This window comes from Podarcis vaucheri (assembly GCF_965113315.1).
Source record: "Podarcis vaucheri genome assembly, chromosome: Z".
NCBI lineage: Eukaryota > Metazoa > Chordata > Lepidosauria > Squamata > Lacertidae > Podarcis > Podarcis vaucheri.
This window is the reverse complement of record NC_138758.1, coordinates 36,793,796-36,821,740: the sequence shown is the minus strand read 5'-3', so window position 1 is coordinate 36,821,740 and position 27,945 is coordinate 36,793,796. Positions and strand designations below refer to the sequence as shown.

Here is a 27,945-nt window from a genome sequence, read left to right as displayed (position 1 = left end):
CCCTTCCTACTGACAGTGGTGTAGCGTGGGTTGCCAGCACCCAGGGCCATGCAAAGGGGTGGGTGGAAGGGAGTATGCATGCACATTCAACTGCCTAATGGGTGTTTGCATCACCCAGGAGATTGCAGCTGCAGAGATAAGAAAAGAAGAGTTGTTTTGTTGTCTGGAGAAGTCATTTCCTGGTTCACATGGAGAAGCCATTTTCAACGGAGCCCAATAATGGACATGCACAGCTGTATTGAGGCAGCACCAGGTGCTGAAATTTTGTTCACCTAACAATTTTGCACCCTGAGCAACCACCCCTGTTGCCTAGAGAGGCCAGACTGGCTTCCCCATTGTTGTCCTTCTGCTGGCAGGTAAAGACTATTTTATTCCAACAAGTTTCTTGGGAACTTCTTTTTCAAGGAAATGGGTTTTAATGGTGCTTTGCTGCTTTTATCACCTGTATTTTAATAGATCTATTTTGATATAATAATAAACTATGTGGCTATCAGATGCAGGCCTGGTGCTAGATGAAGTCTGTTGCTTGATGCCAAGGACAAGGGGGTTTATCTAATGCTAGTCCTATTAAAAATAATGAATTAAAATTAAATTAAATTATGTTACCAACCTAGAAGTTGAAGGGAAAAATATTCAGAAACTGGGAGAAATTAGAAAGTGTTTCCAGAAATACTTTAAAAAACTGTATACACAAGGGTCCGAGGAAGCAACTGAGATAGAACAATTCTTGAAAGACAATGGCCTACCAGAACTATCTCAAGAGAAGAGATCAATCTTGAACTGTAAAATAACACAACAGGAAATCGAGGATGCCATTCAGAATATGCAACTAGGCAAATCTCCAGGCCCTGATGGACTTACCTCCAAGTACTACAGGATGTTAAAAGACTACTTGATACAACCATTAATGGAGGTTTGCAACCAGATTATGGGGGGAGGGAGGGCACCAGATACGTGGAAAGAAGCATTCATCACACTGATACCTAAAGTGGAAACTGAAAAGACTCAACTTAAGAACTACCGTTCCATCTCACTCCTAAACGTGGATTACAAAATATTTGCAGATATTTTGGCTAATAGATTTAAAAAAGTATTAAATGAAGTAATTCATAAGGACCAAGCCGGCTTTCTCCCAGGTAGACATTTGTTTGACAACACTAGGAATATTATTGATATTCTGGAACTTTTACAAACAAATATTAACACTAAAGCAGTGTTAATTTTTATTGATGCGGAGAAGGCCTTTGACAATATTTCTTGGAAATTCATGAAGAAAAACTTGGAAGGGATGGGAGTGGGAAGGGGGTTTGAGAATGGAATAGAAGCAATCTATTCAGAACAAAAAGCTAAGTTGATAGTGAACAATGTGGTGACAGAAGAACTTCATATTGAAAAAGGAACACGTCAGGGGTGCCCCCTTTCCCCTTTATTGTTTATTTCAGTCCTGGAGGTTTTGCTGAACATGATAAGGAAGGATCGGCAGGTACAAGGAATACGGGTCGGAGCGAAACAATATAAACTGAAAGCATTTGCAGATGACTTGGTTTTAACATTACAGGAGCCAGAATCTAGTACAAAAAGAGTTTTGGAATTGATTCAGAAATTTGGTCGGGTGGCGGGTTTTAAGCTGAACAAACAAAAAACTAAGGTGTTAGGGAAAAATTTGACAGTTATTGAAACAGAGGGGTTTCAGAAGGAAACAGAACTAAACATTGTCAAAAAAGTGAAATACCTGGGGGTCAATCTGTCTTCTAAGAACTTGAATTTATTTAAAGACAACTATGAGAAATGTTGGTCAGAAGTTAAAAAAGACTTAGAAATCTGGTCAAGATTGAAACTATCCTTGTTAGGCCGAATTGCAGCTATAAAAATGAACGTTTTGCCAAAAATGTTGTTTTCGTTTCAAGCCTTGCAGATTGTGGACAGAATGGAATGTTTTGGAAAGTGGCAGAACGACATCTCTAAGTTTGTCTGGCAGGGCAAAAAGCCCCGAATAAAGTTTAAAATACTAACTGATGCAAAGGAGAGAGGGGGGTTTGCCCTGCCAGACTTAAGGTTATATTATGAAGCTGCGGCCTTCTGCTGGATGAAAGATTGGATTCTGTTAGAAAACACTGATGTCCTAGATCTGGAAGGCTTTAATAATTCGCTAGGTTGGCATGCGTATTTGTGGTATGACAAGGGAAAAACACACGGAATGTTTAAAAACCATATTGTCAGAAAAGCAATATATATGGTCTGGAAAAAATACAAAGACTTATTGGAAAGCAAAACTCCGAGGTGGATATCACCAATAGAGGCCAAGGCTCGGAAAAAACCCAATATGGAGGCCTGCTGGCCGAAATATTGGGAAATAATAGAAAACATTAGAGGTAATTGGAGGTTGCAGAGCTTTGAAAAACTAAAAGATAAGATGCAAAATTGGTTACACTATGCCCAAATTAATGAGGTCTTTAAGCTAGACAAAAAAACAGGATTCCAGGTGGAAAAATCGAAACTTGAGACAGAGTTGTTAGAACCAAAGACCAAGTTATTATCGAGAATGTATAACTTGCTGCTTAAATGGAACACTCAGGATGAGACAGTTAAATCAGCTATGATAAAATGGGCTCAGGACATTGGTTATAATATCATGTCTGAAGACTGGGAGAGGTTATGGACCACCGGTATGAAGTTTACTGCATGCAATGCTCTGAAAGAAAATATTATGAAAATGGTATACAGGTGGTACATGACCCCGGTCAAGCTGGCTAAGATAAATCCATTTGTCCGATAATAAATGTTGGAAATGTAAGGAAGCTGAAGGGACATTCTTTCACCTTTGGTGGACTTGTCCAAGATTGAAGGCCTTCTGGGAAATGATCTATAACGAGTTAAAAAAGGTGTTTAAGTACACCTTCCCCAAGAAACCGGAGGCCTTCCTTCTGGGCATTGTCGGCCAGAAGGTGTTAAAGAAGGATAGAACTTTTTTCATGTATGCTACTACAGCAGCAAGAATTCTTATTGCTAAGCATTGGAAGACTCAAGATTTGCCCACACTGGAGGACTGGCAGACGCAATTGATGAACTACATGGAACTAGCCGAGATGACTGCAAGGATCCGAGATTTGGGAGAAGAAGTAATGGAGGAGGATTGGAAAAAATTTAAGGACTATCTGCAAAAGTATTATAAGTTATATGAATCTTAAGATGCCGCATGACTTGGAATGTTAGCCCCAGCAACGAAAGTGGAGTATATATGAAATTGGATAATATTTATGAAAAAATCAAAGTTTAAATGGGTAAAAATGATAATGTGTTATATTTTTAGAGTAAGTGGAAAATAAGAGATTTAAACTTAAACTGCAATTGAAAGTACAAAGAAACACATGAAACAAGGTTATAATTTGCTGATAACTTTATTGTCAAGAATGCATTATGTGGGAGATGTGGGGAAGTCCGATAGAAATTTGAAATAAGTTGTTGAAATGGTTGTGATTTTTTGTCTTTTCTTTCTTTCTATTCTCTATGTTCTTTCTCTTTTCTGTTTTATCTGCAATTTGGAAAAAAAATGCAATAAAAATTATTATAAAAAAAAATAATGAATGTGACTATGTTAGAGCCATTCATTTCCATAGGTCTACTCTGAGTGGAACTTGAGATGTCCCGCTTCTGCCATTCTGCATACAAAAGTAGACTAAATTGCTGGCTGAATTTTACTTCAGCACTGATGATGGGACAGTGCTCTCATGAGGGCAGTACACTAGCTTAGGGGGCTCAGGGCAGGCTGCATGAGTCATGCAGTTATATCTGGGGGAAGGTCTGTGGCTCAATGGTACAGCATCTGCTTTCCATTCATGGTATATAATTCCATGCACAATACAGTGGTACCTCGGGCTACAGACGCTTCAGGTTACAGATGCTTCAAGTTATAGACTCCGCTAACCCAGAAGTAGTACCTCTGGTTAAGAACTTTACCTCAGGATGAGAACAGAAATCACATGGCGGCAGCGGGAGGCCCCATTAGCTAAAGTGGTACCTCGGGTTAAGAACAGTTTCAGGTTAAGAACGGACCTCCAGAATGAATTAAGTTCTTAACCCAAGGTACCGCTGTAATATAATTGGACAAATTGGTAAAGTTAGACAATAGCGATAATGCTATTGCACTCACTTGCTTGCTGGCTTTCCAGAGGCATATGGTGACCACTGTGAGAATAGGATGCTGGGTTAGACGGGCTGTTGGCCTTATCCATTAGGGCTCTTAGGAACATAAGAGCCTCCTGGATCAGGCCAATGGCCCACCAAGTCATTTTCTTGTTCTCACAGTGGCTAACTAGATGCCTACAAGCAGGATTCAAGCACACTCTCCCATTCTGTGCTTTCCAGCAGCTGGTATTCAGAAGCATTGTGGAGGCAGATCACAGCCATCATGGCTGGTAGCCACTGATAGCCACCATGAATTTGTCTAGTCCTCTTTTTAAAACCATCTAGGTTGGTGGTCATCACTGCCTCCTTTGGGAGTGAGTTCCACTGTTAACTATGCATCATGTGAAGAAGTCCTTTCTTTTATCTGTCCTGAATGTAGCCATTGATAGTCTTACCCTCCATCCTTCTTATGAGGGGCAGAGCAGGTTGGCTTAGGGGAGACCCTGGGGGAATGCATCTGCCGCCTGAGGCAACTGCAACTCCCCTGTCTAACCGGTTAGCTGGCCCAGTGTGGGGAAGTGTGAAACCACATCAAGCTTTCCCCTCCCACGTGTGCTCATTGAAAGTCAGAGTCAGGGCCCGCTTTGCAGAATCAAATCCTCCAAATGAAAGTCTGATTCTTCGATTAAAGCGTCAAGGTGATAACCCAGCCTGACAGCTCCGAGACAGGCGTCTCTCCCTCCCCCGGTGGAGCCGGGTTTGCTCTCTGCCACCACAGAAGCCGCAAATGAAGTGCTGTGTGGGCTGGAGGCAGGGGAGGGGAGCAACAGAGAAGGATGTCGGGAGTGGGAGAGAGAAAGTTATGGTGCCAAGCTTTCTTTTACCCTTCACATTTTCACTTTCCCCTGTGCTTGCCAAATAAATAAATAAATAAATATGGAAATAAAAGAGCTTGAATTTCCCTCCCTCCCTCTTCATCTGGGGATTGAAGAGCTGCCTTCTCTCAAGGGAAGCTTTCCAGGAGCTGCTCAGAAAACTCTCCTACGATGAAAGGCTGCCGTGTCTGGGGCTTCCTAGATGGACAAATCTGTGGAGAAGGCTGTCAATGGCTATGAGCCACTGTAACTATGGTCTGCCTCCATGGTCGGAGGCAGTAATGGTTCTGAACACAGGCACACCTCAGAGATATTGCAGGTTCAGTTCCGGACCGCTGCAATAAAGAAGAGTATCACAATAAAGAAAGTCACACAATTTTTTGTCTGTTTCCCAATGGATATAAAAGTTATGTTTACAACATACTAAGTCTACTAAGTCAGGCGCCACCCTGGCTGCAGGGGCGGGAAAGGGAAAACCTAGCTCCAGCCCTGACCAGCTTAGGGGTGGAAAGGGGGGTGTTCATTTCCCTGGAAGTGGTCAGCCTGCTTACAGATGCACCCATGTCCCTGTATATCTGCAACTAGGCATGCCTGTGCCAGGATGCAAGGCCTGCCTGCACACGAGAAAAGATGATGTGACTGCCTCAGGCAGCAGGATTCACAGACGCAGCAGATCCAGTCTTCAAGGAATGCTTTGCCTGCTGCCGCCGCAGTGGCAAAAACAGCGGTGGCACACTCCCTGGAAACCAAATTTGCCAGCTCCTTGGCAACCCCCCAATTCTGCTTCTGCAGTGGCTTCTTGGTGAATACTTGGTCTCTTCCCACACCTAGGGAGGAAATGGCAGAGGCTGCCCTCTGGGGGGCTCTGCACCTACCAGGTGTGACTCATTGTGGGCCCCTCCCCCCCATAATGGCCTTTGATTCCCACTTTAACCACTGGGTAAGGTTGATTTGATGCCTGCCCTTGTTCCTGATATAGACCTTTATTCCTCCCTTGTACTTCTTCTCTCACCTCTTCTTCCTTGGTGGGGAGGGGCAGCCATTTTGTGGTTTGCCTCAGGTGCCGAAGTGTCTTGGGCTTGCCCTGCCAGGAAAGGAGATTGCTCTTGTGCTCACGTCCTGCTTGCAGTTTGCAACTCCCCATGAGGAAAAAGTGCAGCAACTGTTGACAGAAAAGGCCAGGAAGAGATGACATGATAGAAGTCCATGTAGTTATGCAATACATAGAGAAAGTAGATAAAAGTTTTCTTTCCATAACACTAGAACTCATGGATATCCAATGAAGCTGAATGTCGGTGGACAGATACAAAGACTTCTCCACACAGTGGATTCCCTACTGCAGGCAAGAGGTGGAAGAACGCTCCTATTTAGAAGAGGCATTCATTCATGAGAGGGGAGCACCCTTTCTTATATCAGCAGATGGAAACTTGTGGGCCTGAAGATGTTGTCTGACTCCAACTCCCATCAGCCCCAGCCAGGACAGCCAATTGTAGGGGGATGATAGTTCAGTAATTTCTGGAGGGCCACAGGTTCCACACACATGGTCTAAAACTAAACTTTCACATTCCAAATCCAAATTTGGATCTCAAGCAGAACATCTGGTAGAGGAGGCAAATTACAGAATCTTTATTTGTTTCAGCTTGAAAGAAATGGTTCATTTTCTTTTCTTTCTTTTTAAAGCAAATCTTCCACCGCCCCCAACAAAAGAAAACTTCCATAATCTTGAATCCCATCAGTTGAAGATGTGGGATGTCGGGTTTGTGTGTTGTCAGGAGTGTTTCAACAACGCTCCACAGGGGCAATGCAAAATATGAGCAGAGCAAAATATGTAAAACACTGTGCACATTAAAAGTTTCTGCGTGCATCTTGAATTAAAAATCTGAAGGAAACAAGGCCGTGAGATGCACAGACATTTATTAAGAGGTGGTGGTGGGGAGAGAGATAAAGGACTTTACATTAAGAAAATTTGCCTTGTCTTCCTTGGATCTCATTGCACCTTCCTCCGATATTAGTATTATAATAGAATAACAACATATCCCAGAGGTGCTGTTCATTTTAGTTAAGTAATGTTTGCAAAGGGCTTTGATTTCTTTGAGGAAAAGGTGCCACTGAAATGCTAAGTCTTGTTGCTTTAATAAGCTCCTGGCTTCAAAGATCCTTTAGCAGGGAGCTGAATTATTAGCACTATTTTCCCAAGCATGTCATGGATTTAATAAGGACAAAATGGAGATCTGGTGATAAGTGGTGTGTGTGGCCATGGGCTTCTGTGCCTTTTCTTAGGCTCATCATCATCATCATCATCATCATCATCTATATTCCACCTTCAACTCCTTGGAGGAAAGGTGACATAAAAATATAATTAATAATAACTCTATATAGTTTCCTCCCCTGCCCCTTTTAACCTCACAACAACTCTGTGAGATACCGGTAGGTTAGCTGAGGAGCAGTGATTGGCCCAAGGTCACCCAGTGAGCTTCATGACTGAGTTATGAACCCTGGTCTCTCAGGTCCTAGTCCAGAAATCTAACTGCTATACCACACTGTCTCTCTTAACCTGCACCTCAAGTACAGCATCCCACATGATGATGCAACCTAGTAAGGCTCATGTTCTAGATGAGGGGTGTGGCCACCCAAGACTTTGGTTCTGCATCTCCAGGGCAACTGGTAATCTCAGCTCAGTGTCATTCCTAGCTGGGAGGTGAGTTGTAAGCTCACCAAATACTTCCAGATTCTATCTCCAGCTTCTCTGTAGGGCTAGGATTTCTTGTCTGAAATCCTAGAGAGCCACTGCCAGCCAGTGCAGGCAATACTGAGCTAGGCAGGCCAACAATCTCACTCAGTGTAAGGCAGAATCCAACGAATTTATTAACTGGCCATCCCAGTGCTGCTGACACTGTATCCAGCTCAGAAGGCCTCCTTCCTCTAATATAATTAAAGAATAGCTGTAGCTCAGTGATAGAGCTTCTGCTTTGCAGGCAAAAAGTTCCTGGATCAATTTCTGGCATCCTCCAGGCATGGCTGAGAAAGATCCTTTTCTGAAACCCCGGAGAGCTTCTGCCAGTCAGTGTTGACAACACTGAGCTAGATGGATCACTTGTCTTGGTATAAGGCAGCTGCATGTCAGTGTTGATAATACTGGGCTAAGCTTTGGATTCCTTTGGGTGGGTAGACCACATTCTCAGAACACCAGCTGTGAGCCAGTTTCCCTTGCAACATTGCTTCCCGTTGACTCCTTGCAAGAAAACAATTCTCTTTATGTCAGCTGGAAGGTAAAATGTTGCTTTGATGATGTTTGTGGGGTTTTAAGGACCAGCAGTAAAAATACTGTAAAGAGGCAAGCCCAGTAGATGCTACAACCGTCCATCCATTTAAAACTTCATTTTGGAGGTTTTGTGGTACAGTTTATGTGTGCTGCAATAAAAGACCAAAAAGCCTATATTCTGAGCCCTCCAGAACTTTGCCATCCAGTGATATCTGCCCTTTGGACCAAGTTTGCAAAATATCAGAAAGGGGTGGGGGGTGAGCTTGTTCCCAGAGTCTGTTTTTTAACCATCAAAGTAATGGGAGCCTTGTTTCTAGTGTTACACCGTTTTGTTATTTGAAAGGCAGGAAAACTTTTTTCATCCTCACCAGTGCTGCACAAAATGGGACATCCATCGATCTGTGGACATTTCTTTTCAAGCAGAGAAATATCAAAAGAGAGAAAGAAATATTCCCATTGTCGATCTGATTTGGCCAACAAAAATCAGATTGTTTCCCCTCCAATCTTCAAAAGAAACCCATTTCTAAACAAGAAGAATAAGAAAAAAGAACATAGGAGGCAGAGAAATACGAGAAGTTTGTAATTATAGGACATTACTATTTTCATCAGAGAAATGCTGGGGGGGGGGTATGGAATAGGATGTCCCTATTTTCACTGGAGAAATGCTGGAACATATGAAATAAGATATCCCTATTTTAATAGGCAAAATGCTGGAGGGTATGGAGTTTCGCAACCTCCCAGCCAAGGAGATAAAACACTATACAGTCTTTAGAGGACATTTGAAGGCAACCATATATAGGGAAGTTTTTAAATGTTTTATTATATTTTTAAAGATGTTAGAAGCCACCCAGAGTGGCTGGGGCAACCCAGTCAGATGGGCAGGGTACAAATAGTAAAATTATTATTCTTATTATTGAATAAAGGTAAAGAGACCCCTGACCATTAGGTCCAGTTGTGACCGACTCTGGGGTTGTGGCGCTCATCTCGCTTTATTGGCCGAGGGAGCTGGCGTGCAGTTTCCAGGTCATGTGGCCAGCATGACTAAGCCGCTTCTGTCGAACCAGAGCAGTGCATGGAAACACCCTTTGCCTTCCCGCCGGAGCGGTACCTATTTATCTACTTGCACTTTGACGTGCTTTCAAACTGCTAGGTGGGCAGGAGCTGGGACCAAGCAACAGGAGCTCACCCCGTCATGGGGATTCAACCCACTGACCTTCTGATCGGCAAGTCCTAGGCTCTGTGGTTTAACCCACAGCGCCACCCACGTCCCTTTATTATTGAATAGGATGTACCTATTTTCATCTGAGAAAGCACCTGGTGGGCAGCTCCGAGGCCTCAGGACAGGCCAACGCTCTCTCCTATATCCAAGCAGCTGATTTGAAGGGTATTTTTGGAAGCATCCAAAACACCAGGGCAAAAGCAAGCCAGGAGGCAGTGAGGATCTGTTAGGCATTCCCTCATTGTTCCGTTCAGCTTTGCTTACTTACTTGAGTCACCTGGAGTGATTTCTGGCAGCGTCCATATTTTCCTATTTCCCAATCATCCCAGTTTTTGATTAGATCCTGGAAAGTCCTGCTTTTCCTTAGGATATCCCTATTTTCATTGGAGAAATATTGGAGGGTATGGAGTTATGCCCCCCCAAGCCATCTGAATGCAGCCCTGAATAGGGAAGGTTTTTTTAAAAGTTTAATGTTTTATTATGTCTTTCTTTATATTGAAAGCCACCCAGAGTGCCTGGGGCAACCCAGTCAAATGGACAGGGAACAACAACAACAACAACAACAACAACAACAACAACAGCAGCAGAATAGGACATCTCTATTTTCATCAGAAAAATGCTGGACTGTACGAGTCTGTTCCTGCTTGCAGAGTGGCCTCTGAAGATTCCTCACCAGCAATGAGATGCTGAAAAATCAGGAGCAGGGTGAGAAAGGGATGGGAAAGGATGTCATGGGACAGGGGTATGGGGGAACATTTTGCAGCCGAGGGCCGCTTTCCTGTCTGCAAAACCTTCTGGGAGCCACATGCTAGCAATGGGTAGAGCCAGAGGCAAAGTGGGTGGGACAATGGATGTAAAATGTCACCTCTGTGCAGCCGACTAGGTTCTGCATACCCCTGCTCTCAACCCTCCACGCAGGCCAGCAAGAGGCATTGTCCGAGTCAAGGACAGCAACTCCCAGTGAATGGGAGAATTGGGGACCAGTCAGAGAAGCCCAAGGGGTGCATTTGGGTCCCTGAGGTCCCCCACCCCAGACTCAATAAGCCACAGAGTCTCCAGGTCTGGGTACTGCCGTTCTTTGTGTCCGATAAACAGAGGATATTTGGGGAAGTCAACCCGTTAGGCTCATAATGGCTCCAGACCTGCACAGAGCCAGGCAATTCTTGGACTAAGCTGTTCCCTGCATGGTTCTCCTTTTAATCCAGAGAGGATTCCCCTTGCTTGGTTTACCTTCCTTCCACCCTCCTTGCTTTTAGTGGGGAGAGTGAGAGCAGTGGGTGGACTGTGAGAGGATGATGGAACCTTGGGGTGTGCTGCGTGCTGATTGGCTGAGGGGAGTGTGATAGGCAGGTGACAGTTGGGACAGTGTGTGTGTGACAGTTAAAGGCAGTTGGGCTTTGGAGGAGGAGGGAGGAGGGAGGAGGGAGGAGGGAGGAGGGAGGAGGGAGGAGGGAGGAGGGAGGAGGGAGGAGGGAGGAGGGAGGAGGGAGACTCCAAGAAATCCATTTCCTCAAGACGTGTTTGTGGCTCAGACAAACAGATTTGTCTCAGGAGGGCAGTTTGGTCCCAGGGACACCAGTTGCCAATCTCCACAGAAGAAAGGCCTTGACAGTCTCATCTCTGGGAAGGAGCGAGGAATTTGCCCTGCTGAGGTCTTCCAAAATTTGGCAGTTGTGGTCCCAGCCAGTGTCAACAGATACAAAATCAGTTCCTTCTTATAAACAAATTCAAAAGAGCCAGACAAGGGGAAGGGTGAATTGTTGGCCCAGTTATCAAAAAGATCTTTGATGATGATGATGATGATGATGATGATAATTTTTATTTATACCCCGCCCTCCCCAGCCAAGGCCAGGCTCAGAGCCTTGATGAGGACTCCGTCTGGGTGGAAGGGAAAGGGAAAGGAGAGAATGGCCACTTAAGGGATGGGAAACCCCTGGAGGTGCCACACCCCACCCTCCCAAGCCCAAACTGCCCCTATTCTGTTGGCTACCAGAAGATGCTTCTTTCAAGCCTGATTTTGGTGGGGGTGAGAGGTGAACCTGTGGGTGCCAGAGGCTGTCTCTCTGGCCCCTGGGGTGCCCTTGGGGGGCATGTTGGCATGTCCTATCCAAGGACTGCCTCCCCACTGCCTCCCAGAGCTTGGCTTTAAATGCCAAAGATGGTGGAGGCTGAGGTACCCTTCCCAAGTTCGCCCGGCCACATGAAGATCATCTTCCCAAGGGCCCCACCGTGAACCTCCTCAAAGAGTGGAGCTCCAACGGTGGGCCCTGGGCTGGCAACTCTGCAGGTGAAACAAAGGGGAAACTGTCAGAAATAAATTAAAATACAAACTAACCACCTCTGCCTTCCTCCAAGTATCCTCGAAGCAGAGGTCAGTCTCCTCCAGACTCCATTATCGTCAGAGTCTTACAGACCTCGCAATCGTCTTCCTCTCAGCAACCAAACAATTGCTCACCTGGCCCCCCAGACTCGCCTGTTTCCACCCCTGGCGACCCACAGGGATCTCCATTGGAGACCATGGGGTAGACCTCGTTCCTCCTGCAGCAGCTCTCGCAGCCTCTTGAAGCTAGGAGAGAATGGGGAGAAGTTGAGAAACTGGAGCCCTGGCTCAAGACATCCCTCCGCCATCACACTCACAGGGTGACCTTGGACCAGCCCCTCCCTCTGCCCAGCCCACCTCAGGGAAGTCCGGATGAGGCAGAGGAGGGCCGCAGCAATGGGCCTGGTCATTGCCTTGGGGGCCAGGGCTTCAGACTCACTGCCAACTCTTTCACTCAAGCTCCTCACTGCCAACTGCTGACCAGTTACAGTTGGTGCTTTTGAAGCCAGCAGTGAGTGATGTCACATAGGCTGGGCTGGGTGAGTCATGGTTGCCTTGACAACAGCCTCCCCACTAAAGCTGGACCACTCTAGCTCCTCCTTCAGAATGGGGAGGCAAGACTCTCCAAGTGCCCCTATTTTCCAGGGACAGTCCTGGATTTTCAGAAGCCATCCTGTTTTCTGATTTGATCCTGAAATGTCCTTTTTTTGTTTGTTGCTTAGGACATCCCTATTCTCATCAGGGAAACGTTGGAGGGTATGGAGTAGGATATCCCTCTTTCAACTGGAGAAATGTTGGAGGGTTTGTAACTGAAATGATTGCATGTGATGGGGTTTCTGCTTTACCAAAGCCCTGAACAAACATTGCGGCTGAGTTTGGATGTCATTCTTGATCTGCTTGTAATTTTGCCTTTTCAAGGACATCCTTTTAAATTTATGAAAGGGAGGAGGAACACAGACATCCCAACACTGTCAATCCACTTTCCAACGAAGAACGTCACAATTCATTACTAGCAGAGACAAATGCTCATATCATGGGTTGAAGGTGGGGCGGGTAGGACAGGAGATATCCTAGGGATGTGGCAGAAATTGTTTGCTATTAAATTTATTGTGACGTTTTAAAAACCAAAGCAATGCAAAGCAACTTACAAATGAACAGATTACCTCAGAAGGTGGTGGACTTTTTTTCAATGAAGGTTTTTAAACATAGGTTGGTTGGATGACCACTGCCAGGGACTCTTTAGCTGTGATTCCTACATTGCCGGGGGTTAGACTAGATGACCCTTGGCCCCATTCCAACCTGATGATTCTAGGAAACCACATAGATTGAAACCAGCATGAAAAAGACAATCCTGTTTTTTAAAGGCAGGATGAAAACATCTGAGTCAAAAGTCTTTTGCGTGGCACCAAAAGCTATCCCATGATGGTGCCAGCTGAGCCTCCCTGGATAGCATTCTGCAGGTGGGGAGCCACCAGTAAAGAACAAAAACAAAACTCTTCTCATGTCACCACCCTCTGGAATTCCCATAGGGCTCAGATGTTCATCCCACTTCTGGAACAAAAGCAGATCTCTCCTTTGAAATTCAAAATTCCCTAGAGATGGAAGAAAATGCCAATATAGCCACTCCCTTTCAGTGGCATAGCAGGGGGGCAGGGGGCTGTGTCCCTGGGTGCACAATTCTGAGGAAGCACCCAGGCACCCCCATGCAGGTGGCGGCTTCCATGGGGATCCCTCCCCCACCCCAGCAAAGGTGGCAGAACAGCCTGTCGGGGGACTGTCAGCGCCACCCCCCAGGCATGTCCTGGAGGGCTCCACCCCTGGCTCCCTATCCTTCCCTGCTTGCCTGCCTTCTGCTGGGGGTGATTCTGGGCTGCAGAGTCTGGCCTGGCCTCGCTCCCATGTCCCTTACAGAGGCGAGCAACCTTTGCCTTATTTTCCTAGTCTTGAAGTAATTTCCTTACATTTCATGGAAAAAGAATAATAGAATCATAGAATTTTTAGAGTTGAAAGGAACCCTGAGGAGCATCTAGTCCAACCCTCCTGCAATGCAGAAATATGCAGCTGTCCCATACAGGGACTGAAACTGTACAACCCATACAGGGATTATCAGGACTATGCTCTAACCAACTGATCTATTTCTGCAACAATATGCTATACGTATATAAAATCTCATGAAAATTCATTGGCATTTCAGAGCAAATTTATCCAAATACATACATTTTTGTATGGCATTTTGACTAATGCACACCTTTTTGAAAGCAACCTCCCCTAATGCATGCTGTATGCTTTCTCCCTGAATACCTTCATTTTAATGCAAACTTTCCCTAACACACACAGTTTTGTAAGCTGGAGAACTGCACTGCAAAATTCAGTTATTTCATCGTCAATTTATTGAATTTATCTCAGGTTGGAATACCAGTTGCTGGAAGCCACAGGATGGGAAAGTCCTCTTCTGTTTGGCTCCTGCTTGCAGGCTTCCTACTGGGGCACCCGCTCAGCCATTGTGAGAATAGGATGCTGGACTAGATTGGCCATTGGCCTGATTCAGCAGGGTTTTTCCTGATATTCTTATCCTTCCCCTCAACCATCACACCCCTAGGGAGCACAGGAAGGCAAACAGATCCACAATTTAAAATGAAAAACAAAGCAAAAGATCAAAACATTCTAAAAACAACGACAGACTTCAGAGCAATTTCAGTTAAAAATGTATTTTTTTTTGCATTGAGTGATCCTAGAATTGCCAAGAACAGCCACCAAATGCTAGATAAGTGCAGATTCTGGAGGATGGCTGTGTTTTGGTGCTTGTATTGTTTCAGATCAGAAATTGAATTTGATTGATTTGCCTTCAGTGCAACTGAATTTCTCCCCCATTCCAGAACTTGCCTGAATTTCCCGATGGAGATCTCCAACTAAAGAATGCCGAAGGAGATTTGTGCATTTGTGTATGATATGTATGAAGACTGGAAATAATATCGGAAATGATGTATAATGATGCATTCTATTGGGGGAGCAGTTCTTGAAAAAAGTGCATATTTTAAGCAAAATTATGTACACATGCTGATGTATTCATTTATTTATTTTGCTGCATTTCTACCCCACACCTTTTTCTCCCTCCACAGAGCACAAGAAGGTGTACATGGTTCTTCCCTTCCTCATTTAATCCCCACAACAACCCTGTGAGGTGGGTTAGGCTGAGAGGGAGTGACTGGCCTAAAGTCTCTCCCATGACTTCATGGCCAAACTGGGGATTTGAGCCCTGCTCTTCCAGAGCTTAGTTTGACACTTTAGCCCCCACCCAACACTGGCTCATATTACAATGGGTGGCAATAAAATGCATGTGGACTTGAAAAGAAATTGCAAATGGAGCAAACTTAAGACTGCACAGTGGCAGATTTGTCCATCTTTCATTCACATTGGCCTTAGCTCGCCTCTACAGTCTAGTGCCTCAAGTTGACAGGCATGGGACCATTGGGAGGGTCTGCAGATATTGCCCCACAAGGAGTGCGCCGCTCGCAGCTCACCACCTCCCCCTCCTCCCCTCTTTGCCTCCTCCTCTTCCTCAACCATCCCAGCTTGCCAGGGTGTGTGTGTGTGTGTGGAATCAGTGGGAAAGTTGTCATCAGAGTGGGGGGTCAACAGCAGGGGACTTCAACGTGGGGAGAGGTGGCCCTTTCTATTTTGCCTCAGTGGCAAAACACTCCAGTGTAGCTGAGAGGGGCTTTTGCTCCAAGTGGGGCTAGAAGATTGCAAAACAGTCAAGGCTGTCACTCTTCAAATACCTGCAAAGGTAAGAAGAGGGAGCAATCATGCAGCCTTGGTAATTGGTGACAAGATTACTCCTCTGAAGTGTAATGCTATGCAAAGTGCTTCCAATGCTCTGAAGTGTAATGTCAGTCGGGTATTATTATTTTGTAAATGCCAGGTATTCTTACTCTTTCTGTGGGTGGGTGGTGGTGGGGCTTTCTAGCTTTCTGGTTCTTTCGTTCCAGGGGCAGGGAGCCTATTATTTCAGACCAAGGGCCACATCCCCTTCTGAGCAGCCTTCTGGGGGCCATGTGTTGGCAGTGGGAGGGGCTTGCCACTTTGTTCTGGCAAAATATAGGGCAGGGCGTGGCAGGATGGTTTGGGGTGATGTTTTTTTATCTCGTGCTAAAGTGACTTCAAAGCAATCTATTGCAATCTATTGTACCCTAACAGGATGGCCTCTCTGGAATTTGTCACACACACACACACACACACACACACACACACACGTGAATTTGTAAATCTATCTGTGCTTGGCTACCCCAGAGCTTAAATACATGATCTTTCACACACTCTTTCACACATGCATTTGGAGAGAATCCCTAACTTAGCCTAGAGACAGAAAGGGAGGAGCAGAAATAAAAGACAATCAGTATCCTGTGTTGAATACAGGATGTAGCAGTCTACATTGAAATAATGGATTGAAATATGCAACCCTAGCACTGGGGCGAGGGGCAAAAATGGGCAGAGCACTGAATACAAATGTTACCTTTGCACATTTGGTTTATTTTTACATACACTCGCCCACCCTTCTCTATGCTCCATCCAGTGAGTCAAGCAGGATGATCAGAGTTCAAGGACACATTTACAGCCAGGCAATAACACTCAAGGAGGATGTGGAGCAGGGCTAGTGAGGAGTGTGGCTGGTGGAAAAGGGGGCGTGACCTAGCGAGGTTACCAAGGGCCACAAAATAAATAAGATTTATTTGGTCTGATCCCTTTTTCCCCTCTTGCAAACTCCTTCCATTGGCTTCCTGGGGCTTCAGGGCCTCTGTGTTTATGCACCCATCCCCTCACTTCTGCCATGGACACCTCTACATCATGAGAACCAGTGTGGTGTAGTTGCTAAGAGTGTTGGGCAAGAACCTGGAAGCCTAGGGATAAAATCCTCACTAAGCCATGAAGCCCACTGGGTGATCTTCGGTTTTCCACTGCCTCTTAGCTTACCCTACCTCACAGGGTTGTTGTGGGGATTAAACGGGGTGGGGGTGGGAACAACGTACAGCATCTCCAGCTCCTTGGAGAAAAAGTGGGATATAAATTCAGCAGCAGCAGCAGAAGAAGAAGAATAAGAAGAAGACGACGACGACTTTCTGGTTGAGAGTTAGGGTAGAATAGCCACTATTTATTTGAGACGAGAGTCTCAAGATCCCCGGTTCAAACTTTAGCTTCCCCCAATAAAAGAATAGGCAGTATTTTCCCCTGAACTCCAACTTACAACATGGAGGGATAATCATCACACTCACTGACCTTCCTTGCACGGTTGTTGTGAACCTTATCAAAACAATACCTACAAAGCAACTTATCTATTCATTTATAGAAATATCTATATACACTGGTACCTCAGGTTACATACGCTTCAGGTTACAGACTCCGCTAACCCAGAAATAGTACCTTGGGTTAAGAACTTTGTTTCAGGATGAGAACAGAAATCGTGCTCTGGCGGCGCAGCGGCAGCAGGAGGCCCCATTAGCTAAAGTGGCGCTTCATGTTAAGTACAGTTTCAGGTTAAGAACAGACCTCCAGAACGAATTAAGTTCTTAACCTGAGGTACTACTGTACCTCTATATCTGTCTCTCATACACACACACACACACAGAGAGAGAGAGAGAGAGAGAGAGAGAGAGGCCTTGGGCTTGCAGGGCGGGGGTTTAACCTTCCTCCCCCTCACAGGGGATTTAAAACACACCTCACTTAATGGATGAATGAACTGACGAGTGAACAAACACAGAAGCGTCACAGAGCAGAAACACTAGACTTGCCCATCCTGCCGCGATAATGACTACAAATCCCAGGAGCCTTTGGGAGCCGTGACAGTCAGACTAGTGCAAATCCGATATGTAGACAAGTATCTTTTTTTTATGAAAAGAAGGTGGAAGTAGCTTTGGGATTCTGCCAAATAAACACTGCAGGTGGATCAAATGCTTAACAACTTGGCGAGATGAGGATGAAGCTGAAGGGTAGAGGGGGCTGGCAGTGAGGGGTGGGGGAGAGACTCTGCCTAAATCAGATTATGCAAAAGGCTTGCTTGGAGTAGAGGCAAGTGAAGAGGGAAGGAGGATAGGAATTCTTGAGGGGCGGAACGGCAGGGCCAAAAGGACAAGCGGCAAAATGAAATCAAGCAAAAACGAAGTGTTATGCTTGGCATGTCAGTTGCTGGGTGGATGGCGAGGGGGTGGGGGAGGGGGGGGAAGCCATGAGAGCTAAATCTATTAGCTGGCAGAGCAGTCTCCTATGGGAAACTCCCAGGGGGAAAATGCTGGTAACTTGAGACACTGAAAGGGAACCTTGACAAAAATATTAGTGTGCTGTGCAAAACTGCTGGTTGAAATTCTCCCCTACTCCCATTTTTTGGATGGAGGGAAAAATAGGTGAATGGGGGACACAAACAGTTTCACAGAATTTATCCAGGGAGGAGCACTTTAATTCACATTTAGATGCTATTCAGCAGTGGCACTGACTCCCTCGGGACGCTGTGGGCCCTCCTTCATCAGAGTTTTTTAAGTAGATGTTGGATGGCCACCTGTTGGGGATTCTTTGGCTGCAATCCCTACATGAAATCAATTCTGTGATTCTATGACCTTGGAAAGCGGTGGCCTCTCCTTCACTGGAGGTTTTTAAAGGGAGGTGAGATAGCCATCTGCCAGGGATTCTTTAGCTGTGGTTCATGCTTTGCAGGGGGTTGGACTAGATGACCCTTACAGGTCCCTTCCAACTCTACAAGCTCTATTATTCGGATCCCTGGCACTTTGCCGGGAGCCACCCAGAGGAGCCACTCCATCCCAGGAGACAGTGGATCAGAGGCTGGAAGGTGTAATGGAGGTGAACGGGGTGCTTTGCAGTAGAGGCCTGTTCAGAAGCAGGTAAGGACACTTTAGGCTTTGTGCCACTGAGAAGAAAGGACTGACTGACCAGCTGCTGAAAAGGCCTCATTATCAGGCTATCTAGAAGCTTGCACAGGGACAATGGGCTCTATTCTTTATTTTTTTAAAAAAAAAATAATTTAAGAAAAGGGGGAGAGAATAGCAGGGAGAGAGAACAGAAAGGGACAGGCTCCCCTGCCTGAGCAAACTAGGACCTTTCGCCTGCTTCTTGCCAGCTGCAATCATTACTAGTGGGCCACCTCCTACCCTTCCAAGCCTCTGCCCTGGCCATGAAAGTGTCCCATCTATAGTTAATGGTAGCAAATAGGTTGCCATTCCAAGAAGAAAAAGAAGAATAAGAAATGGGAATGATTTTTTTTCCTTAATGCAACCAACCTCTCTTGCTTGTGCATGGCAAAAAGAAAGAAAAGTGGAGGAGGAATTGAAGAGCAAAGATCTGCCTGCCTGCGGGTAGGTTAACCAGAGCTTTTTTCTTTTTTTCTTCTTGTGAATAATTTTTATTTCATTCGATAACGTATATAAAAAGCAGAGAGAACAGCTGCAGCAACAGATGAAAATTAAAAGATGGAATACAAAAACCATAAAATTGTAGAATGAGTCCAGTTGCATGGAGGCGGAAAATAACAAAAGCCCAAGTAAAGAATATCAGCATTATTCTGATTATCAAGGATAGTGTTCTGTATCTGCCAGGATTGTGATGAGGGTCATCTTGAAATGATGGTTTTGCTGTACATGTAACGAAGGAGTGCCAAATCATATAATAATCATAATAATAAATGCCTGGAGGTTCTAGTCCATGTCAAAATCTCAAAGGATGCATAATTTTCTCCATTATAACCACATTCCAGGGTGAGTGGTACCAAGATTTTGGACTGTTTTCCATTACCACTCAACTTGCCAGTATTGTTTATAAGACTTTCAGGTCCTACCTGAATTCTCCTGCTAGGGGGCTTGAAAATACAGGTGGGTGAGAGGGCCCTTAACGATTAAAAAAATTATTAAGAGGACTGTGCATGCAGCTTGCAAGCTTCAGCCTGGCTTCAAATTATAGAACAGACCTTTGGGAAGGGACGGGGTTGCCCTCCTCCCCTCTCCCAATCACATGCACTGCCTTTCCCCTGTGATTGAGGGTGCCAGGGCTATGCAATGTCAACACGCCCCATGGCACTTGTGCATGCCACGGAGCATGCTGACATGTCGTGTGGACGCCCTCTGGCTTGCACATGTGCTGTTAGCACGCCCTGTGGTGTGTGCACACAGCTGACACAGAACTTTGGGGGGCCCCAGCCCCTTCACTGAAAATATTTGGGGAGCCCCGGCCCCCCAACTCCTACCTGCCATGCCTACTCGCAGTTAACCTCCATCTCCAGGGGCCTCCCCCATGACATCACTTGGGTGCCCCCGCATGGCAGCACCAGAGATTGTTCCTAGGTCTCAGGTTTGGGCCCTGGAATCGTGGGGTCTGGGATGCTGTTGACTTGGCAACCCTACCTGTGGGTGTTGCGGGGGAGGGGGGAAGAGAAAGCTTGGATCTGGGCAGTTTGGAAGATGCCAAGGCATGGGTAGGCAAACTAAGGCCCGGGGACCCAATCCGGCCCAATCGCCTTCTAAATCCGCCCTGCGGGCAGTCCGGGAATCAGCATATTTTTACATGAGTAGAATGTGTGCTTTTATTTAAAATGCATCTCTGGGTTATTTGTGGGGCATAGGAATTCATTCTCCCCCCCCCCATATAGTCCGGCCCCCCACAAGGTCTGAGGGCCAGTGGACTGGCCCCCTGCTGAAAAAGTTTGCAAACCCCCTGTTGTAAGGGGATATTGCTTTGAGTAAGGGCAGCCACATGGAGGATTACTGTAAAACAGGGACAGGGTACATCCAACATGGCCCTCTGGATCTCTCTTTGACACTCTTATTATTCTCCCTAGGCCACATTCCCAAGTCCCTTCACAGTAATTGGCGCTGCTACAGACACAACGTAATCCCATACCCTCCAGCATTTGTCTGATGAAAATAGGGACATCCCATTTCATAATGATAATTTTACTATTTACTATTTACACATCTTACTGGGTTGCCCCAGCCACTCCGGGCAGGCTTTCAACATATATAAAAACATAATGAAACGTTAAACATTAAAAAAAAAACCTTCCCTATACAGGATTGCCTTTAGACTGCTCAGGAGTCGGATAACTCCATACCGTCCAACATTTCTCCAATGAAAATAGGGACATCCTAAGGAAAAGTGGGATGTTCCAGGATCAAATCAGAAACTGGGACGGCTTCTCTAAGTCAGGGGTGTCCCTGGAAAATAGGGACACTTGGACGGTCAGTAATTCTCATTCAGCATTGTAAGGAATTGATCTTTTAATGTGGCAGAACCCACAACTTTGAAACTCCCTGCCTATTACGGTAACTCTGAGGAGTCCATGAGCCAATGATTGATGTCTGGAAGTAGAGAGGTCTCACTGGAGATCAGGGAAGGAGATGCAAGTTCTGGGGCCTGCAGCTCTAAATGGGATGGGCCAGGCAGTGGATCCATCCACTCCTCAGGGCTGTTGTCAGAGGACTCTGCCTCTGACGATTCCTGGTATGGGGACTACCACACAAGTCCCTACAATTATCACCACTGTCTGTGAAAACCTTGCAAGAGAGTCCAGTGTTCATCCTCCCTCTTCCCTCCCATGTTTCCTCCATTACAATTGTTGGCATATGCAGTAAAAGTAATTAGGAGTCCCAATGCAAATTAGATTTGTTTTCTTTCTTTCTTTTTTAAAAAGCAATGACAACAGCCAATGTCTGTTGCAAGAGATTAATTCTGTGGCTTAATTGAAAGTGCAAGAGCAAAACAGGGTGGGGAGGGGGGGAGGAGGGGAAATGAAATATCTCTGAGTGTGAAGGACCAGCTTCTTCCTAAACTTCATTCATCTTTCTTGATTCCTAAAAGGGTTTCTGCAGCCACAGCTAAGTCAACCAAGACTATATCCCTCAGTTAAAGCAGGTAACCATTTACTGTCAGTGTTGCGTCTGGTGACCGTGTTGCTTGATTGCTTATGCCTGCTCTGTTGCTCCTAAGCCTTTTTGTTGAGGCTGTGACTTCTGTGCCGTAAGCGGTTACAATTAATTGAGCAAAGATGGTGGAGCAAATGGAAACACTAGGAATCCCCAAACTGGGTATTGAGGGGGCAGGCAGGAAGTACCTGCCCCACCCAACAATGCACACGCCTGGGTTTTCTGAACACCCCCCCCCCAGCAGCCAGCCTAGTGGGGAACATAAGATTGTGAGAAAAGCCTGGCTGCTGGATCCTGTGGCTTCCAGCAACTAGTATTGTTGCCTCCAACTGTGGTGGCAGAACAAAGCCACCATAGCTAGTAGACATTAATAGCCCGCTCATCCATGATTTTTTCTAACCCTCTTTTAAAGCTATCTAAGTTGGTAGCCTTCACTGCCTCCTGCAGGAGTGAGTTCCAAGCAGTTTAACCATGCACTGTAAGCTGTACACTCTTTTATCTATCCTGAATCTTCCAGCATTCAGCTTCACAGGATGTCCATGTGTTATGCGGGATGTCCATTAGTGTTATGAGAGAGGGAGAAAAAACTTTCCTCTATCCATTTTCTCCATGCCGTGCATAATTTTACAAACTTCTATAATGTCGTCGTTTGCTTGTCTTTTCTCTAAGCTGTCTTTTATTCATCCTGGATCTTGCAACAGGGGATGTCCACAAGTTGTAGTCCTATGAGAGAGGGAGAAAAACATATCTCTATCTGTTCTCTCCATAACATGTAAGACCCTTTCCTAAAATGCCTCTGCATGTTTTTAAAGAAGGCCTGAAGTCTCTGCTGCGCAGCGCTTGGGGATAGAATGGGGGGGGGGTGGTGGACAAAAAACCATCCTGCAAATCAACCGGAGAGAAACTGACCTCCACTAGCCAGTTGCAATAAATAGCACCTTAAAAGGGTCTACCAGTATTGTTGTGCACACCATATATCATATAAATCAATGATGGGCCTTCAGTCCTCATAAAGGGAACGCTGTCCACTTGTCACTGCCCCACTTCATTACTGAGCTGACGGTACAACAGTTTTCCTGTGTCCTTCTCCGGAACGCTTGCAGTGTCTCCTTGAATCTAGCCGAGAGGATGTCAAAATCCCTTAAGCAGCTCCGTTCCATTTTGCCTCCCTTATAGGAAGCACCTCTGCAGGAGGCTTATTTTTAAACCCTCCAATCTTTTAGACAAACATTTAGGCAGTTGGTGCAGTACATTAAGGGAACAAAAGATGCGGCCGTCTAATAAGTCAGACCACAGGTCGATCTGAGCCCCGTATTGACTACAATGACTGGCCAAGGCTCTTCAGGGTTTCCAGGTGGAGATCTTTCCCAACCCTGCCTGGAGATGCCATTGCATCTGGGATCTTCTGCATGTAAAACAGATCCTCTGCCCCTGAGCTAAGGTCCTTCCCCTCAAAACAAAGTAAGCTTCTAGCCCTCAGTTTTTAAAATAAAGGGTAGAATGATACAGGGAGCTGGCTTATGTCAAGTTAGACAATTGGTCTATGTTGTTCAGCATTGTCTCCACTGGCTGGCAGTCATTTTCCTGGATTTCAGATAAGGAGTCTCCCCCCAACTCTACCAGCAACTTTTATAAGGAAGCATTTCTTCCCCTAGTTGTGGAGACAGAGCACAGTCACTTGCTCAGTCTTCTTTCAGTGTTCTGTAGAGTGTCAGACTAGGAACTGGGAGACCAAGATTCAAATCCTCACTTGGCCATGAAGCTAAGTGTGTATGGCCTTGGGGCCAGTCACTGCCTCTCACAGGGCTGTTGTGGGGGGTTAAATGAGGAGGGGAAGAAGAACCAAGACACCACTTGGAGCAAGACATAAATAAAACAAAGAAATATTTTGATAAACAGAGACACTTGATGTAGAATGGGATCCTGAAGAACAAGACACACCTGGTTTCCCCTAAACTAACAAGAACCAGTTTTCATTCCTGCAGCAGCCCAGCTGCTACTGCATCCTCCTCTCTTAATTCCTCCAACCTACCCCCCTCTTTCCTGAGGATGAAGGCAGATGCACTTGCAAGCAGCTAACACATGCAGATTCCCCCGGCTTCCACCTGGGACTGTTCAAAGCCATTATTTTTTTTTGCAAAAACAATGGATTACCCAGCGTTTCAATCAATATTCTTCTGTGGTAGAACGAAAGAGAGAGAAAGAATGAGGGAGAGCTGGAGGCTTGGAGACAAGAAAAAAATAACATTTGTGTTTGTGTGTGTGCATGCGTGTGTGATGAGAACCAGGAGGGAGCAAGAGAATAAAGATGTAGGGTTGTTGATCACTGGAAAAAATGGGTTTTGTTTTCCTGTTGTTATAACAGTGATGTGTGTTCTCTCACCAAATTAAGTGCTGGGGGACAGGTTCCCCAAGGAACTTGGTGAATTCTGTCCCCTCCATAGGCCTCTCCATTGCCTACAGATGGGTCTCTTGCTTCCCACCTCAAGGAATCCAGCAGAATACTGCCCCACCCCACTCCACTTGCCATTAATTGGAATTCAACAGAACACACATAAAACTGGAATGAGAGCAAGAGAGAGCCGTATGGCACACAACCCCAGAGCAGTGAGAATTGTGTTCTTTTCCTAGGTGTTCGCTTAACCTTCCCCCCTCTTTTCCCTTTGTGTTCAATCTGAGCACCTCTTTTGGGTGGGCTAATGAAGACTCGAGGATGAGGAAAGGAACCCCTTGAACAACAGGGGGCAGTGGTTACAGGTGTGAGTACAAAAAGGGACCTTTGAGGAGGGTTGATGCATACATCCAGGCCAGCGATGAATCTTATTTTGGCACTGGGTCAACAGGTTAAGAGGCCCAGAAATATTGGGAAGGCATTCAAATGGAGCAGGACCAACAGGAGGCCTAGGTGGAATTTAGGAATTGGGCGTCATAACACATCATCAGAAGTCCCCAGCAAGATGTCCTTGTAATAGTTCAGATACATGGGCTCCTCAGAAGGATGCTCCTTGTGCTACGTTTTTGCTCAGGGTCTCCTAATATGTAAGAAAGATCTGCTGGATCAGGTCGGGGGGACTCATCCAGTCCAGCATCCTGTCCTCGCAGTTGCCGGCCAGATGCCGCAATGGGAAGCCCACAAGCAGGACCTGAGCATGACAGCAACTCTCACCACTTGTGATTCCCAGCAACTGGTATTTGGAGGAAGACTGCCCCTGGGCATGGAGGTTCTGCTGGATTGGCCCATTATGAAAAGCCCCTTCTAACTCTATGGTGCTGAGTGGACACAGCAAAGGAACTGGTGGAGTGGTGGCCACCTGGAACCTCAGATGGCTTCCCCTGGCCTTAAGTTCCTATCACGATCAATTCACAGGAGGAAGGAAAAGACCTGCAGAATTTCAACACACAAGCCCAGATGTTGTGAACTAAAAAGCATTTGTCTTGATTTTTGATCCTCAGTAATGAAGGGACTGGATCAGTGTTTTTGTTTGGGAGGGCTTTCCCCCTCCCACCCCCATGTTTTCCATTCTCTTCTGCTTCGAATGAAGCTCACGAGGCTGTTTTGCATGCAAGGCTTCTGTCAGCTGCTCTACACTAGGGTCTAAGATCTTAGAAAGAGCTGCCCTTTCATTATTAATATTATTATGATGTCTGATGAGGTGTGTGTGTGCGCTGGCTGTTTGGTGGCTGTAATGGCATGTTTCCAAGAGAAGCGTGTTCCCCAACCCTGGGTGGGGGTGGGGGCCGGTGCAGATCTCAAAGCAGAAGGCACTGTTGTTTTTGCATCTCTCCTTTCTTCCAGTCTCATATATGCACAGCAGGAATATTGGGAAGGACGAGTACATTTGGTTTAGGGCAGATTAATGCCTCTGGGCTGTATCCAGAAAAATATGAACCACCGAAGTTAATGAATTAAGTTAGTAACACCCATTATTTTCAGTGGCCCTACTCCCAGAAGTACTAGCATAAAATAAATGATCCCCCCCACCCAGTACACAGTTAAACTATGGAACTCACTTCTTCAGGAAGCTGTGATGGTTGTCAACCTAGATGGCTTTAAAAGAAGATTAGACAAATTCAAAGAGGACAAGGCTATTAATGGCTACTAGCCATGATGGCTTTGCTCTGCCTCCACAGCTAGACACAGAAATGCTTCTGAATACCAATTGCTGGAAACCACAGGAGGGGAGAGAGGGCTCTTGTGCTCAGGTCCTGCTTGTGGGTTTTCAACATAAGTTATCTGATCTGTTCTGAATCCTCCAACATTCAGCTTAATTGGATGTCCGTGCGTTCTAGATTAATGAGAGAAGGAGAATTTTTTTCTCTGCCCACTTTCTCCTTGCCATGAATATTTTATAAACTTCTATCATGTCACCTCCTACCTTTTCTCTAAACTAAAAAGGCTCAAGTGCTGCAAACGTTCCTCATAGGGGGGGTTGCTCCATCCACTTGATCATTTGGTTGGCCCTTCCTGGGCCTTTTCAGACTCTACAATTTCCATTTTGAGGTGAGGCAACCAGAACTGTACACAACATCCTAAATGTGGTTGCACCATAGATTTCTCCCCCATCCCAGAGAAATGTTGCATAACGGTTCCCCATTGCCAATTTCTCTGCCAGAAAGAGTGGAGAGTTCTGAGAAGCCCTTTGAGCACAGCTGTTATTTAGAAATCCTTCATTGATGTCACTCATTTAAATTCCTGGTCCCTACATGCTCCCTGGCCAATAGAAACAATGCCACTACCGATTTTATGGATCAAGGAGACTACGAGATGTTTAATTTATTGTGTTCCCTTAAAAAAATGAAGATGAAAGTAGGCAAATAACAACAGTTGCTTTCTGCAGGAGCTCTCCCAGGTCCTGAAAGAGGCCCACACCACGCTGTTTGGAACCCTACCCACTTTTGGGTCGCTGTGGCTGGAATGTGAAATGGTGTCAACTGAACTTTGTAACTGATGGAACTTAACTTAGTCATTCTCATTAATTTCATAAGGACATAAGAAGAGTCCTGAGGGATTGGATCAAAGGCCCATCTAGTCCAGCATCCTCTTCTCACAGTGACCAACCAGATCTCCCAATGGGAAGCCCGAAAGCAGAACCTGAGCACAAGGGCACTCTCCCCTTCTGCTGCCTCCAGCTGTGGAAGTAGATTACAGCCATCATGGCTAATAGCCATGGATAGCCCTGTCCTCCATGAAGTTGTCCAAGCACATCTGACCGCCTTCCGCGCTGGTGACCGTTGCTGCCTCCTGTGAAGGCAACCCAAACTGAAATTTGAGAGGCATACAAAACAAGCCAGGGCACACCAGAGGCACAAAGGTTGAGTCCTCTCACCCTTGTTCTTGAATCTGCAGTGTGGCATATACGTGGAGTGGATGGCAAGGAATGGATCGACACAAGCTCAAAGCATGATGGAACAACCCTTTAATTACTATTAAAGGGTTGTTCCATCATGCTTTGAGCTTGTGTCGATCCATTCCTTGCCACCCACTTGTGCCATTGTGAAATCAACTCCAAGTTGCATTAAGTTCAATGCACAACAGTTAATATTTGTTCAGACTTGCTCCCACAGGAGGCAGTGATGGCTGGCAATCTATTATTATTTATTTATTATATTTGCATACCATCTTTCATCTGAAGAGCTCAGGGTGGTTAACAGCATAAAAATACAAACCATAAACCCAAACTAGGTAATAAAAACAAGAACAAGAACAATCCTCATTTAAAAGAAGATTAGACAAATTCATGGAGGAGAAGGCTATCTATGGCTATTAGCCCAGATGGTCATGCTCTCACTTCACAGTCGGAGGCAGAAATGCTTCTGAATACCAGTTTCTGGAAGCCACAGGAGGGGTGAGCACTGTGGCACCCAGGTCCCTTTTTCAGGCTTTCCATTAAAGCACCTGCTTGACCCCTGTGAGAACAGGATGCTGGGCCACAAGGGCCATTGGCCTGCAGCAGACTTTTCTTATATTCTTATATTCTTACACTCATAGACAAACAGTGAGCCCCACAAACGGAGTGCTTATTGCACTGGGCTATTGTGAGGATGGATGCCATCAGGATGTGAAAGAGCACTGCATATGAAAAGCGCTATAGAAATGATTAATAATAATAATAAAAGGCCATTTTCTTTTTGTCTTGGAAGAATAAAATGCCAACAAAAGAGAAGAAGCCAAGAAAAGTGTGTGTATGTGTGGTGTGTGTGTGTGTGTGTGTTTTCTTTTTTTGCAG

The 27,945-nt window shown here is 45.6% G+C and overlaps 2 long non-coding RNA genes across 13 annotated transcripts in view; one reads left to right on the top strand and one right to left on the bottom strand.

Moving 5' to 3' along the window:
- Nucleotides 1-3,579: 3,579 nt before the first annotated feature.
- Nucleotides 3,580-27,945, bottom strand: part of LOC309523771 — a 137,138-nt gene continuing 112,772 nt past the window's right edge. Inside the window, exons 1-4 of one of the 12 annotated variants that reach the window (XR_014215586.1) lie at nucleotides 12,159-12,257; nucleotides 11,820-12,047; nucleotides 6,013-8,785; nucleotides 3,580-5,335 (exon numbers count right to left, since the gene is read on the bottom strand). This is a non-coding gene — a long non-coding RNA (uncharacterized lncRNA). Of the gene's footprint in view, nucleotides 8,786-9,749; nucleotides 10,671-11,458; nucleotides 11,763-11,816; nucleotides 12,048-12,158; nucleotides 12,258-27,945 lie in introns of those variants that run through there. The other 11 variants (XR_014215587.1, XR_014215591.1, XR_014215592.1 and 8 more) reach the window with 11 other exon arrangements.
- Nucleotides 10,816-11,265, top strand: LOC309523784. The gene is made up of 3 exons (XR_014215620.1): nucleotides 10,816-10,870; nucleotides 10,940-11,188; nucleotides 11,222-11,265. It is a non-coding gene; the product is annotated as an uncharacterized lncRNA (long non-coding RNA).